Source organism: Rhinolophus sinicus, chromosome 17 (genome assembly GCF_057876585.1).
Source record: "Rhinolophus sinicus isolate RSI-liver-muscle chromosome 17, RSI-T2T, whole genome shotgun sequence".
NCBI lineage: Eukaryota > Metazoa > Chordata > Mammalia > Chiroptera > Rhinolophidae > Rhinolophus > Rhinolophus sinicus.
This window is the reverse complement of record NC_142517.1, coordinates 196,595,878-196,611,192: the sequence shown is the minus strand read 5'-3', so window position 1 is coordinate 196,611,192 and position 15,315 is coordinate 196,595,878. Positions and strand designations below refer to the sequence as shown.

Here is a 15,315-nt window from a genome sequence, read left to right as displayed (position 1 = left end):
TCTAGGGCAGGCAGCTCACTTTGTGTTATGTCTCAAAGCTGGAAAGTGTTTTTCTATCCTCAATCAAGGGTGGGCCAGCTCCTTCCATGTTCCTGGCTTTTTGCCGGAAATCCACTTCTAGTTATCTGCTGTGCATGGGATCTGTAGACCCATTGATATTACTATCCCCATCCTAGACTGGTTCTAGTATCCTTCTGGGTTCCTGTGGCTTCAACGCCTACTCCCTGAGAAGTCCATGTATTTCTAAGTTCCCTTTTCATTTATGGCCCTTAGAGATATCTCTGTCTCTCTTTTCTCTCTCTCTCTCTCTCTCTCTCTCTCTCTCTCTCTCTCTCTCTCTCTCTCTCTCTCTCTTTGTTTTTGATCTTATATATTTTTGTTTAAAAATTAAAAATATATGTTATCTGACATTTCTATGTAGGGTGTGTGTGTGTGTGTGTGTGTGTGTGTGTGTGTGTGTGTGTATGTGTATTGTTGTTGCTGCTTCCCATACTTTTTCAGGCCACCATCATGACAGGATATCAATAAAAATTCAAATAGCATGTAAGATAAAGAACAATTTCCCTTTCCATTCTGTATTTCCTTTCCTTAAAGATAAGCACGGTTAAAACTTTCTCCCAGTGAATTTTAAATGTCAACCTGGAGGACACATTGACCATATTTCTAGTTAACCCACAGTGTGTATGTGTGTGTTGGAGGTGAGTGACTGCACGTCATCCTAGACTTAGCACCCCCTTCTTTTTAAATTAAATTTATTGGGGTGACATTGATTAATGACCTTGCATAAGTCTCAACTGTACAAGTCTATCGTACATCATCTGTATATTGCCTTGTGTACTCTCCACTTAAAATCTGGTCTCCCTCCATCACCATATACTGAGGGTGCCAAAAAAATGTGTACACATTTTAAGAAAGGAAAGAAAAAACTATTAAAATTGTAATACTCAAAAGATGAATACTAGTCACGTTTTACTTCTGCAATTACAAGAGGTGCTCAAAGTGGTTACCATCAGCATCCAGACTCTTATGATTACGCTAAACTACTGCTTGAGCAATGTTGACCAAAGTGTCCACTTGTATACCTTTTTTTGGTACCCCCGGTATTTGACCCCTTTTATCCTTTTCATCCTCCCCCACTCCTCTTCCCCTCTAGTAACCTTTATACTGTTAGCACCCCCTTATTTTAGCGAGTTCAAATCAATGTGGCAAGAGAAGTAAGATATAGAAAGTAAGTGGGAGGTACCTCTGAAGAAATCTAGTCACTTCTCGACATGGGAAGAAATCATATTGCCCAACAGAAACCTATGAGGCCACATCCGTACCTCTCTTTGTTCCCATATTGTAAACAAGGCTGTCTTCCTGAAAGAGCTGGCTTTGCTCCAACTTTGAAAACGTTGAGGATGGAGGGAGACTAAACAAGTGAGGCTTAGATGCCATGCAGTGCAGGTTTCCCCACTTGGCAAGCATCCCTGGGCACTCCTCTTCGCCGGCATCCTGCTGATACTCAGCATGGACTATCCCCTGTGCACATTCGCCAAGACGTTTTAGAAAACATGTGCTAATAAGACTCAAATAGCCAGTTAATTGATTATGTATCAAATGCCTACTATGCACCTAACTTTGTGCTAGACCCTTAAAACAAGAGCAGGTATTATAGAAATGAAACTTAGGGGACAAAGGAACTTATGGATTGTAGGCATGAAAAGAGTTTATGAAATTTCCTGTAACATTAGGGTGACCAGAACAAAGAGATCTATCTGGGGTTCCTAGTGCCCCACAAGCTGAATCTGAAGATTTGGGAAAATGCTCCTGATTAAATAAAAGAGGAAGAAAAGAAAGACTTGGTAGCGGTGTGACCTTAAATATTCACTTAAACCTTCGGAATCTGTTTCCTCTTCCATGAAATGAGGTTTGGTTAAGTAAGCTCCAGTTGTAAGAGAAGATGCTCTAAATCTAACAATCTACTAAGATGTACCAATAGGACTATAGCTCTGTGTGAACTTCATATGAAAGTTCTGCCTTTGCCCAGATCATTATTATTAGTAATTAGGTGTGTTCCAGACAGCTATTGATCAGATCTAACATGAGGAGTTCCTGAGAGGTCTCCCTCCTTTTCCCCGTCTTCTCCTTCTTCCTTTCTCCTCCTTCCCCCTCTAATACCTTCCTACTTCATCTGTCAGTAGTTCATATCTTTGAGGGAAAGCAGGGCCCTTGGAAAATGGATAAATACCCCCAAGTGAGGGGAATACTTTTCTTTCAGTCACTAAGGCTAGAATGAGAATGGGTTTCTGAAATTGTTCTTTGGCACAGAAGATCCTCTCTTTCTAAGCCTTCAAGGTCATGAACAAACTTGGATGCCACAATCCGACACATCGGCTTAACTCCGCACTCACAGATGCATCTACTGATAATTGAAGACCTAGTATGTGCCAGGCACTGTGAAAAGCACTTTTTGCATGAATGATTTCATTTCGTGCTCACCAAGACCTTATGGTAGGAATTATTATTATCCCCATTTTACGGATGACGAATATAAAGCCAAGGAGATCAGTACCTTGCCCAAGGTCACACAGAAGCAGATATGTGGCAAAATTGGAGTTACATCAAGGACTAACTGCTTTCAGAGTGTGAAGTCTCAACTGCTCACGATACATGGAGTAGCACTGTGGGGGAGTGAGAGCCATGGGGGCTTTCAGTCAGGCTAGGTCTTGGTCCACCATGACTTGTATGATCTTGAGGAAGTAACTTAATTTCTCAGAACCCCTGTCTCTTTGAAGAGACGATAGCATTAGAAGCTTGTCAAGGTTCAAGGTACTGTATACCAGGCTGTTAGAATAGACGAGGGCCTTGATAAATGGGAGACATTGTTATATAGCAGAGAGTCTCAGAAAGGTGAGTCAGTTGAGGAACTGGCAAATAACCCCAAATCTTCTAACTTTAATGGCAGTGCATCCTGCATGACGTCACAAGGTCAGGGAGCTAATAGGAGAGTTGTGATATCACTTTCAAAGGGATGGAGGCTGCTCTGAGATGAAAACACAGCATGGAAAGGGGATCAATGATCTTCATTCATGTTCCTGCACTATCCATTTTTTCTCTCTTCTTCTGGATCATTCCCGTTAGCATACAAGTTCTCATCTTATAATAACCCTCCCTTGAGCCCACATCCCTGTCAGCTATGGTCCTACCGTGTTTCCCTGAAAATGAGACCTCACTGGAAAATAAGCCCTAGCATGATTTTTCAGGAGGACATCCCCTGAACATAAGCCCTAATGCGTCTTTTAGAGCAAACCTTAATATAAGACCCAGTCTTATTTTTGGGGAAACACAGTATTTCTCTGCTTCACTTTGCAGCTAAGGTCTGAGTCATACTACTCAAGGGGAGAGAGATGAGTGACATTTAGCAGTTTCCATTGGAACATGACCTGGGCCCGCTTAAGGGTTTGCATAAGTCTGGGCACACCTGAAAAGAATAAAGGGTCAAGTGTCCTTTAGGGAACAAGCTCATACCTATGGGAAAGAGTAAAGCCCGCGGGTTTGTGGAAGGCAATGACTTAGAGTTGGGGGCAAGGGGAGTGGGCACTGTGATTAAGACCAGCCTGGCTCATGGGCTCTGGCCTGTGGACTCTTACTTGAGTATTAGGAGATGGGGCTGAGAGCAAAAATGAAAAAGCTGGGAGATCTAGTAATGCAAGAAATATACTCAGAGAAATTGGCCGTGTTTCGTTCCAGGTGGCCAGGCTGGAATCAACAGGGGAGTGAGGGCTAGCTTGTCAAGGAGGCCCCAAAAGGCAGGTCAGTAGAGGGTCCCAGAGAGGTTCTCAGAGATGCTGAACCCCAGCTTGCTCATTGGGTGTACATGCACAGGTTGTAAACAAAGACAGGGCTCAACCAGGAAATAAGTGGTCAGATTTCTGCTCTCACCAGGAGTGAAGGAGACATTTCCCCACACGCCACACTTCCTCCTTCTGAAAGATCTCGTTTCCCTGGGCTCCTGCTTTCCTCCTGCATCTTTGCCTTCTTTTCAGTCTCTTCGGAAGGCTCGTATTCCTCTTTCAGTCCTTTCAATGCTATTCTCCCCCCTTTTCTGACCTTTTCTGACCCTGTTACCGTGTTTCCCCGAAAATAAGACCTAGCCAAACAATCAGCTCTAATGCGTCTTTGGAGCAAAAATTAATATAAGACCCGGTCTTATTTTACTATAATGTAAGACTGAATCTTATAATATAAGACCGGGTCTTATATTACGTTTTGCTTCAAAAGATGCATTAGAGCTGATTGTCTGGCTAGGTCTTATTTCCAGGGAAACACGGTATCTACTTTCCCTGGGTGACGTTAACTACTGTTGTGGCTTTAATGATTGCCCATCTCGGTGAGAATGATCTCTAAAAATGTGTTTCTAGGCTAGCCATTTTTCTTGGACTTCCAGAGCTATATTTCCCAATGCACATTGACATGCCTGCTTGTATCCTTTAATTTTTAAATCCAAAATTAAAGCCAATGTCTTCTGTCTAAAACCTGCTTCCTTCAAGCCATTTGTCCAAGCTATGGGTTGAAAAATCCTTTTTGGTTCTTTCCCTCTTCCTCACTGCACCGACCTGTCCAGTTGATAGCCAAGTCCTGTTGGTTTGCCCTTAAAGATCTCTTAAACTCATCTCCTTATCTCCATCCCCTGTGTCATTACTTTGCCAAGACCCTCACCATTTCTGCTATAACCTCCTAACTGGACTCCTGCCTTGAGCCTCTACCCCTTTAAGTCCATTCACGGACCACTCAGGAAGCAATCTGATGGCATTAGTAAAGTTCCAACCTTTTAGCGAAACATTCAGGGCCCTCTGAAGTTTGGCCTTGCCTATTGGCCAAGGCCTGTCAATCTCATCCCCCCCATCTGGTATGGCCTTTGCTTTGGCCGAGCTGGATTCCTTGAATTTCCCCTAATGCATCATGCTATCTGCCGTTGTCTAGGTTTCTTCAGTTGTAAGTAACAGAAACCTGCTTTAAAGAGGTCAAAGCCTAGAGGAAATTTAGTAGAAGGATCCATGGGGTATCTGATGGACCCCAGGGGTCATGAGATTCCAAGAGGGACCAGAACCAGGAGAGGCAGATGGCTTCTTTCTTGAGCTCTCTCTCTTTGGAGACCATTGATTCTTCGCCTCGACTTCATTTACTAGCTCTATTTCACTTCCTTTTCTGGCCACACCAGCTTTCTCGGCTTCTTTCTGCCCACAGCTACTCCATGAGTTTACATCACCCAAATCAATTGAAAAACCCAGGTAATATCCTCTTCTCCTATTTTCAGGAAAGAAACTCTGGTTGGCCTAGTTTTGGCAAGGAGGGTAGCTTCAGGTAGAACACACAAAGGTTGGAGAAGTTAAGGCTTGCGTGATACCCCCACAGAAGTCTCTAAACCCTCATTGCTGAGCCTTCGCACATACTGTTCCCTTTCACTGGATGCCTTTCCTGTGCTGCCATATGGCTAAATTCTATTAATTCCCCAAGAATTAGCTCATGAATTATACCTTCTTAAAAGCCTCCTCAGGCTGAGTTATGAGTCCCTCCATGTGTTCCCATAAAACGACTGCATACCCTTGACTCTCATGCTTATCATGTGTGGGTTTTGTCCGTTGATTTCCTGTCTGCCTCCCCATTACACCCTGAGGGTAGACACTGAAGCTGTTCACCTCTTTTTCTCTAGAGTCAGGGGAATAGCCAGGTCTAAAATGCGGATATATTCAACTTTTAAATGAATAAACGGAACAGCCCAGTAGTCTCCACCTACCACATACAGGTATGTTTTTTGTGGGCAGGATTCAGGCATATAATAGGAAAAGAGAAAATACCATAGTTGGTTTATTCTAATGGCAGCACGGTCCTCACTGTTCATCAGAGTCCCAAGAGTATCAACTCTCAGGTAGCTGTGTATTTTAAGATTAGTTTTCTGCAAGTTTACAGGGTTGTGACTTCCTAGATGGAAACTGCCTAATCCGACTTATTAGCTGGTATAAATCAATGAATATAAGCAGAACAGATCAGGTTTTAGAAACATTACCATCTTTACACGACAGGCAAGTTAATGGTGGTTGTGTACATTTTGTGTTAAAACTATAGCTAGGAACTCATTTGAACTTCATATCAAAATTGCTATGCATAAATTTAGCCCAAATCACTACATCCATGAAGTTAGAATGAAATGAAAGATTTAAATAAATATTAATAGCTAACATTTATTGAGAGCTCACCATGCTCTATTACTGGGCTAAGTGCTTTAGATGTATTAACTAACTCCTCTAATCCTTAAACCTATCCTATGAAGGTGGTTCTACAACCAACTCATTTTAAGGAGGAGGAAACTGAGGCACAAGACTTTAACCAGAATTGGTGTGTGCATGCAGGGATCTGGCCCCAAGGTCTACACCCTCCATCGCTCTACTAAACCACCTCAAGGTACTGTTTGGTGCCTTTCTTCCAATACTTACGTGTTAATGGTTGCTATTAAATTATGCCTGTTTCACAGTGCTTTTGGAGAGTTTTTCTTTTAGCACATCCTTTATGTTTTCAGGTAAAAAATCTCTCTGTGCCCTACAAAAGTCATATTTAGAATTTCAATTTCCCCATTTTCTCACTGTAACATTGGTACAGTCAAAAAATTTAACCTTGGGCCGGCTTGGTGGCTCAGGCGGTTGGAGCTCCGTGCTCTTAACTCCGAAGGCTGCCGGTTTGATTCCCACATGGGCCAGTGGGCTCTCAACCACAAGGCTGCCGATTCAACTCCTCGAGTCCCGTGAGGGATGGTGGGCTGTGCCCCCTGCAACTAGAAAACGGCGACTGGACCTGGAGCTGAGCTGCGTCCTCCACAACTAAGACTGAAAGGACAACAACTTGAAGCTGAACAGCACCCTCCACAATTACGATTGAAAGGACAACAACTTACCTTGGAAAAAAAAAATTAACCTTTTCTCACCGGCTATATAAAAATATATTTCAAAAATGAGTAAGTTGTAGAGATCTGCAGAATAGTAGAGTGCCTATAATTAAGAATAGGGTATTGTGCACTTAAAAATTTGTGAAGACAGTAGATCCCATGTTAAGTGTTCTTATTACAAAAAGCAAAAACCTATAAAACAAAAACACAAAGGGACACAAGGAAACTTTTGGAGGTGATGGATATGTTTATTATCTTGATTATTGTGATGGTGTCATGGGTGTGTTCATATGTCCAAACTCATCAAATTGTGTATATTACACACCTGCAGGTTTTTGTATGTCAATTACACATCAATAAAGCTGTTAAAAATGTGAAACAAACAAATAAACAAAACTTCTGTATGGTTGTAGGCTTCTTGGCATTAAAATTTCTTGCAAGAAGTTCTCCTCATGTCAGTGCTCCCCACTAAACCAGTTCCAAGTGTTCGCCTACTTAACGTGATAGATGGAAATAAATGAATAAATGAGGGAATAACTTTCGTAATGCCCTCTGGGTCTCTATTTTTGGGTTTTCTTTCCCCCTACATCTTTATCTACAGTTACTGGAAGAAAAAGGTCATGGGCACAATCTTATGAGTCTTTTTTTTTTTTTTTTTTTTTTTTATACAAGTATTAGTTTTATTGTAGTTTTACAAAAACACAATTTTTATGTATTTCTTTATATTGTTCCAACTCTTAAGTCTGTTTCCATGTATTTGGGTTTCACTTTTTCTGCTATTCTAGAGATTCTTCATTCAAGGTCTATTTCTTATATTCCCTTCCCTTTTACTTTACCTATGTCCCATACTGACATAGTATGACACCTACTTTTTTTTTTAAATTTTATTTTATTAAATTTATTGGGGTGACAATTGTTAGTGAAATTACATAGATTTCAGGTGTACAATTCTGTATTACATCATCTATAAATCCCATTGTGTGTTCACCACCCAGAGTCAGTTCTCCTTCCATCACTATATATTCAATCTTATGAGTCTTGATGTTAGTCTTATATGGGTAAGTCTCCAGCCACTTGGGAAGACGCTGCCTTATGTAGTGAAGAGAGTAATGAATAGGGAACCTGGAGCTCAGTGTCCAGAGCTGCTTCTGTCACTTGTAGTTCAAGACCTTTTGGCAGATGTCCACCTGCTCTGAGCCTCAAGTCGCTCACCTGTCAAACGGGGAGGTTAGTCTAGAAGTGAATCTTTGAAGCTCTCTTCCACCCAGTCCAGATTTAGGTAAGACAGTTTAGGGCCTCCACTCATAGATGGGCAGATGTGACACTGCACAGCCCCACGGGGTTCCATTTGCATAGAGTACAATGTGAATACCACACATTATAGGTACATGTACTCAGCTGAATTACCAGAATCTTTTCATAAACAGAGGGTTTTTGTGCAACCCTGACCCTGACCCCTGGGAGCTACTAGGACACAGAGACCCGTGAGCATTTCAGATGCTCCCTGGGAGTCACGCTTATGCACGTGAGCAGGAGCGGAGTTAGGCAGTACACAGCCGAGGTGCAAAGTGCCGTGCAGTCTAGTGTGCAGTAGGTCCCTCAGCGTAAGGGTGGACATCTCAAAAAGTCCTCTAGAAAGGCTAGCTGGTATTATTACTGACATGGAATAGAGGAAAAACACGGGGCAGACCATCTTGTGGGAATTAAGAGTTTGACTCCACCTCTCGGTTGGCTTGGTGCAGAGCCAGCTTTGATAGGAAACAGAGCCTGCTGTTTATGGTCCCCCATGTCTGACATTAGACTTTGCAAGGCTCTGTGAAGAAATCAGTGGCATGTCTGTCTTCTCTGGGAAGGTGCCTTGTGTCTGTCTCTGAAGCTGCTTGGGGAGGGGCCTTGAGTTGGGGCAGTAATTGCTGCTCCTCCCCGCATCCCCTCCGCACCCCACTTCTGCTCTACCTTGGGCATATGGAATGGCCAGGAGGAGGCTCCAATGCAAGGCCACCTTGCTGTTGGCTAGGGATCAGCAGGAGTTGGGGGGGCCTTAGAGACAGGGAGCATATGTGTATATGGAGAGAGAGCGGAAGTAGGATAGATACCAGTAAGGGAATCAGTTAGTTTAATTCTAACAGGGCGTTTCTCAGCTGCAGTTTGGGCAGCTCTGCCACCATTTATTCTGGGTTTTAAACTTGAGTCTTGATCAGACTCATCTGAGGCTCCAGATTCCCAGGACCCACTCTCAGCTATTCAGAGTTAATAGAACTGGGACCCTCCCCTTAATCTTAAATTGGGGGGGTGAGTTCGAGACCTTCCATTAGTTCTTTCAGACCCACTCTCTATGTTTTTCTGCTCTATGTCCTGGGATGCCGACTGCTATGGACCGCCCCTGTCCTCTGGTTCCTGAGCTCAGCCAATGGGAACCCTGATAGGATGTTGGTGCTGGGCAGAAGCTTCAAATCAGGACATTTATTTCTCCAGCTCTTCTCCTGATGGTTGCCGGGGCTGGCTCCTGTCAGGCAGCCCTCATCATACAGCTTTCTCTCTGGGCTCCCATAATGGTATCTCACTCCTTAGGCCTAGGGAGACTCATAGATCCCAACTGTTCCTGGCCTTGGGGTAATGCACCATTGCTCATTACTTTCTCCATAGCTTTCCTACACTTTTGTTAAAGGTCCCTTTATTCAGTTCTCGTGAGTTTGACGAAACTCTCCTTGCCCAGCTCCAGGATGCCGTCTGTTCCCCCCAGGCCCCTGATCTACTTAGGGGTTGTCTATAAAGCTGCATTTTAAGGAAGGAGCCCATTTGAACGTGGAGCACTTTTAGAAATACTGCTCCACGCTCTTCAATGCTTACTGCTTCTTCACTCATTTGAGTCTAAGGTGATGTTTTTCAAAAGCAACTTTACCAGGAAATGAGGTTAAAAAAACACTAATACTGTTCCATGAGAAAATATAAAGGCATAGAAACGGGTGTACCCACAAAGCCCAGCTTCTCTCTCTGGAAGGAAGTCTATATCTGTGCCGGCCTGGCAGGTTCCCTCCACAGATATCAGGCTTCACAGCCCTCATTTTTGGAAGAAGCCCACCCCAACCACATACATTGAAACCATGCAAAACTGTATGAATTAATCATGAATGTTACCCTACCCTCCAATTCTCTTTAACAATAGAATTGTTAACAACAGCTCCTTTTAACAGCTTGATTGGTGTCTATCCTCCCAGATATTTTTCTGAACACTTATAAATCCATATATGTTATAATGTGCTTTACACAAATAGATATGCCATTTACTACACATGCTGTTCTACTTCTCTTTTCACTCAACATTATTTCTTGAAGAGCTTTCCATATACATTCATATAATGACCTCATTTTTAAAAACCATTCTTTTTTAACAGCTTTATGGTGGTATAATTTATCTACTCTAAATTCCTCTGTTTTAAGTATACGATCCAATGATTTTTAGTAAATTTACAGAGTTGTACAATTATTACCACAATCCAAATTTAGAATATTTCTGTTGCCCCTAAAAAACACCCTCCTTTTTTTTTTTTTTTTTTTTTTTTGGTAAAATTGGGTAAATTTTTTTTATTGGTAAACAAATATACAGCTTGGAATGGATTTGAGGCAAATTGTGCCATAAGCAGATTTTAAGCAGCTAAACAAAGTTTGAAAAGCAAGTAACAATAAAAGAAAATGTTTCTGGCACACGACCAGTAGTACAAAAAAACAGTGCATGAGTGTACCTGGATAATACACCCGTTTTGTAATAGTGCAACTTTTAAGTACATACTGTTGATTGTCCATGGTCCACGCAGAGTTGCAACTCGACACTTCAACAACAACATACTGACAGTTCCTAAAGAAAAGTACATAAAGAAAGGCATAACCCAGATGGTCCCTCATTTGACCGACTCCATCTAAGCTTAGATGTGCAGGAGGGCTTAGATATAGCCAGGGGAAGCCACATGCAACATGTTACTTCATCAGTTTTCTAAAATAAGGTTTCAAGACAATGACAGTAAGATAAGGGAAGAAAACATGGAGGAATGAAGTCCTAATTACTGTACATGCAATTTTTTTTGACAGTAGGGGAAAGCCTTTTACAGATAAGTTACAAACAAAGAAGAGGCAAATAAACAATTTTGTACAAGAAATGTAACACATTCTGTACAATGTCTTCCCTTTGCTGTCATCATTTGTACAAACTTTTCATAGTTTACTTGCCCATCACCATCAAGGTCTGCTTCCCTGATCATTTCATCAACGTCTTCAACTGTTAACTTCTCTCCAAGGTTTGTCATCACGTGGCGAAGCTCTGCTGCACTAATAGAGCCATTGCCATCCTTGTCAAACACACGGAATGCTTCTCTGATTTCTTCTTCACTGTCCGTGTCTTTCATTTTTCTTGCCATCATTGTCAGAAATTCCAGAAAGTCAATTGGGCCGTTACCATCAGCATCCATTTCATTTATCATGTCTTACAACTCGGCTTCTGTGGAATTCTGCTCAAGAGACCTCATTACATTTCCCAATTCCTTTGTTGTTATAGTTCCATCACCATCCTTGTCAAATAGTGAAAAAGCTTCTTTGAATTCTGCAATCTGCTCTTCAGGCAGTTGGCCAGCCACGCTGGATGTGCTACTGGTCTCGGATGTGCCCACACAACAACTCAGCCTGCTCGCTCTACTTGGACTCCCTTATTCTTTTTTGCAGTCACTCCCAGCCCCAAGTAACCACTCAGCTGCTTTCTCTGTATAGTTGCCTTTTTTTTTTTTTTTTGGCATTTTCGGTCAATGGAATCATACAATATGTGGTCTTCTGCTCTGCTTCCTCCACGTAGCATCAGGTTTTAACCTTGTTTACACCACTGCATTCCATGTGTTCCATGGGTGAGGGCACCTTCGTAGTTAACCTATTTGATGAACATTTAGGTTGTTTCTAAGCTTTGAGCTTTATAAATAATGCTGCCATGAATATCCTGTACATGTGTCCACCTATATGTGTATTTCTACAGGATGGTGTGGGGACAGAGCCCCAGAGAGCAGTTTCCAGGCTCTCGGCCTCACGTGGAAAGGTGCTGGCTCGGGTAATAGATGGCTATGAGCTGTAACTAGCTGGCCATCAGCTGTAACCAGTTAGCCATTGGCCACTAATATAACTGCCGTGGCTACGCTAGAAAGTATGGATTGCAGTTAACAAGGGGGATTGGTTGGCAGAGAAGCAGACGGCAGGTTGCGGATTGTGTGGCTCTTGCTTCGTGCGTCTCCAACCCAGCCGCCAGTGAGACTGTAGTGGTATGACTCCCCTATCTATGGGTCCGTGGCCTCACCATATCCTGTGTTCTTGTGTGGGGAGCAGGACTAGAGACCCTGCATGACTGATGGATTCCTGGACCAGAGGGTGGGTGTACTAAAACCGAGACGATCAGATTGTCTTCTCTGAAGGTTGGACTTATTTACTCTCTTGCCAGTAGTGGATGATACGATCATCTTCGAATCTGGTGAACTCTGACCCCCAAACTATAGGATGAAGAAGCCTCCCTCCAGGGGCTCCTCAAAATGACCAGAATCATCCCTTTGTTCTTTCTTCTGATAACTTTCTTCATATTTTTTCCTTTATTTTAATGATTAAAAAAGCATTTTATTGTGAATAATATACATTCTACAGATTGTAGAAAACTCATGTTTATAGCTTAAAGAAGTAACGATACAACAAATTCCAGGTATCTGTGATCTAGGTAAAGAAAGAGAATATTATCAGCATCCTCAAAAGTCCCAATGTGCTTCTCCCTGGTGATTGAAACCTTAAATGAACATTATCCAATTTTTTATGGCAACCATCCCTTTTCTTTAGAGTCCACGTTTATGTGTGAAAGACTTGGGCTCAGTCAATTTAGTTAAGCCACAACTATGTGTCCCCAAACTCCTTTCCTTGCATAGTTTCAGGTTAGTGTTGGCCAGAAGAGACATTTGTGTGAGATTTGGAAGGCGGAAGTGGAGCTGCAGCTGCCTGCTTTTTATGCTCTGGAAGGTCAGGGCAAGGCACCAGTCATTGATCCGCTCTGTTGCTTCTCTGCTGGTTCCTCTTGTTGGTGAGGGGCAGCGGCTGGGTCAGCAGCGCCTCCCACTCCTGAGCCAGGTGTGTGCCTACCTTCATGATTCAGGGCACCAGCTTCTCCAGCGGGCCATCCCCATGTTGAACTTGGAGGCCACGAGGGACCAACGCAGGTTTCAGTCCGTCTGCAGGTTTCAGCCTGTCCTCGCTCTTCCCTTTCCACTTCCTGTGCATCTTTCCTTCTTGTTTGTCTGTCGGCCACTTTCAGGTCCCAGCACCAGAAGCCAAGACGACAGTCTGACCTAGACTATTGAACCAGCTCCCACAATTGCATACCGTCAGATCCTTATAACAAGTCCCTTCTCTCCATGGTCCTGGTTTTCTCATTGAACCTGGCCTGATACAGCATGTGTCTTCAATTGAGGGTTTAGTTCTGCTTGTCTTTGAACTTTGTGTCGGGCTCTGATTTTCTCTTTAACTGTCCTGCTTGCCAGCTCAGAGGAAGGTAACCCCATCTGAACCTGCAAGTCTGTGCCCCTAACCTCAGCTGGCCTTTACTTCTCTAAGATGATTGAGACCCCCAGCAACCCCAGTGCCAGGCACAGAGGAGTCTTGGCACCAAAGAAGTAGGCTGGGCTCACCTGTGTCAGTGGAATGCTCCCAGAAGTTTATATGGCATATACTTTCCCATCTATTTGTCAGGTGCCTGAAATGTCACTGTTAAAAAAGCAAAATATCCAAAAAATGAACTGAACTAGGAATTTTTATTCCAGCTCTACTACTATGCAGCCACGAGATTTTGGTAAAGTTGCTTTGCTCAGGCCTTAGTTTCCTCATTTTATATTGAAAGGGGTGGCTCGGGGGATCTCTAGGTCTCTCTGGTTCTGCTATTACATCTGGTGTGGTTCTCCATTTGGGTCTGCACATAGTTCAATGTGATGTGCAAACTGGGATACTTCTTCATATCACCAAGAGAGACCAGAGGCTGTTCCGATTTCATGAACACAGGGAGCCCATCCTCCAGAGACTGGGGAGGGATTTTGGTGGAGGAAGACTCAAGGGACAGAGAAAAAAGACAAGATGATGTTAATGTAAATAGAGGAACACATCTCTGGAAGCAAGAGGGCCCTGCTCAGACTGAGCAGGCAGATCTAGGCAGAAAGGCGCTGGGTCCTGACACAGAGGGACTCAGGCCTGGAAACATCGGAGGGAGGAAAGAAATCAATGACCAAAGGAGGCAGGCTCTGGATTTGCCCTATCCTAGGGCTGGCTGGGTTGGGAGATTATTTGTGCCAAGTGCGTGTGTGTGTGTGTGTGTGTGTGTGTGTGTGTGTGTGTGTGTGAGAGAGAGAGAGAGAGAGAGAGAGAGAGAGAGAGAGAGAGAGAGACAGAGATAGGTTAACAACATTCATATTTGAGTAAGTGCAACTCTGTCTCTGCCTCATTGTTTCTGGGCTTATTGTAGCCTCTTATTTTCCTTGGAGAGCCATGTTTCCTCTAGCCCTTGTTGGAGGAGGAAAGGGCAGAGTTGCTGAACCAGAGTGAAGCTTGGTTTGGCCTCTTCCCGCTGACAGTCATCTTAGGGAGCCGACTGGCTGGTCGGCCTTGCTCAGTCAGAACACACTGGTCCCTCTGGCAACTTTGGTGTTTGGCAAATACACGTTCCCCTGCCTTTCCCTCCCTCTGAATCAGAAGCTCTTCTGAAGGCTCAGCCAGAGCAACCCCGTCATACTTGATCCTGAGCTTAGCACAGTACCTGGCATAGAATGAGCTCAGAACATGGGATTATTGTTGCTGAATTAATCCTGTTTGCTGAATGCAAAAGGAAATTGCTTTGATAAATTAGGAGCGGTAGTTACCTGTCCCCTGGGCATCTCCAGCTCAGAGGTTTGCTCTACCTGCCCCAAAAGGCCTCTTTTAAGAGCCATAGCTGTCATCTCCTTGACTAATAGTCAGGTAGTTGTTACCACGGGAGGGTTTGGTGACTTGCTTCCTTCCTTCCTTAGCAGGCTGCTCAGAGCCAGAGGACCTGTCAAAGACCCTTCAGAGGCAAGGCCTATGACCAAGAGCTCCGCCAGGTGAGGCTCTGTCTGATTTGACTGCTGTGATATATCCCTGGAACAGTCATTAAATGCTGTTGAAGGAGTAAGTGCTTTGTCTGGGTGACATATTAGGAATCATTTCCCCATTCTGGGGATTCCTTTTGTCAAACCCTGAATGATGGGTGTGTGTGTGTGTGTGTGAGCGTGTGTGTGTGCGTGTGTGTGTATGCAAGCGTGCGCGCATGCGTATGTTGGGTGGGAGACAGGAGAGAGTAAAAGGAAATGCAAAGTGGGACT

The 15,315-nt window shown here is 43.5% G+C and overlaps 1 pseudogene; it reads right to left on the bottom strand.

Annotated features, from left to right (window-relative positions):
• Positions 1-10,562: 10,562 nt before the first annotated feature.
• Positions 10,563-14,356, bottom strand: LOC141567234 (calmodulin-1 pseudogene; annotated as a pseudogene).
• Positions 14,357-15,315: the final 959 nt, after the last annotated feature.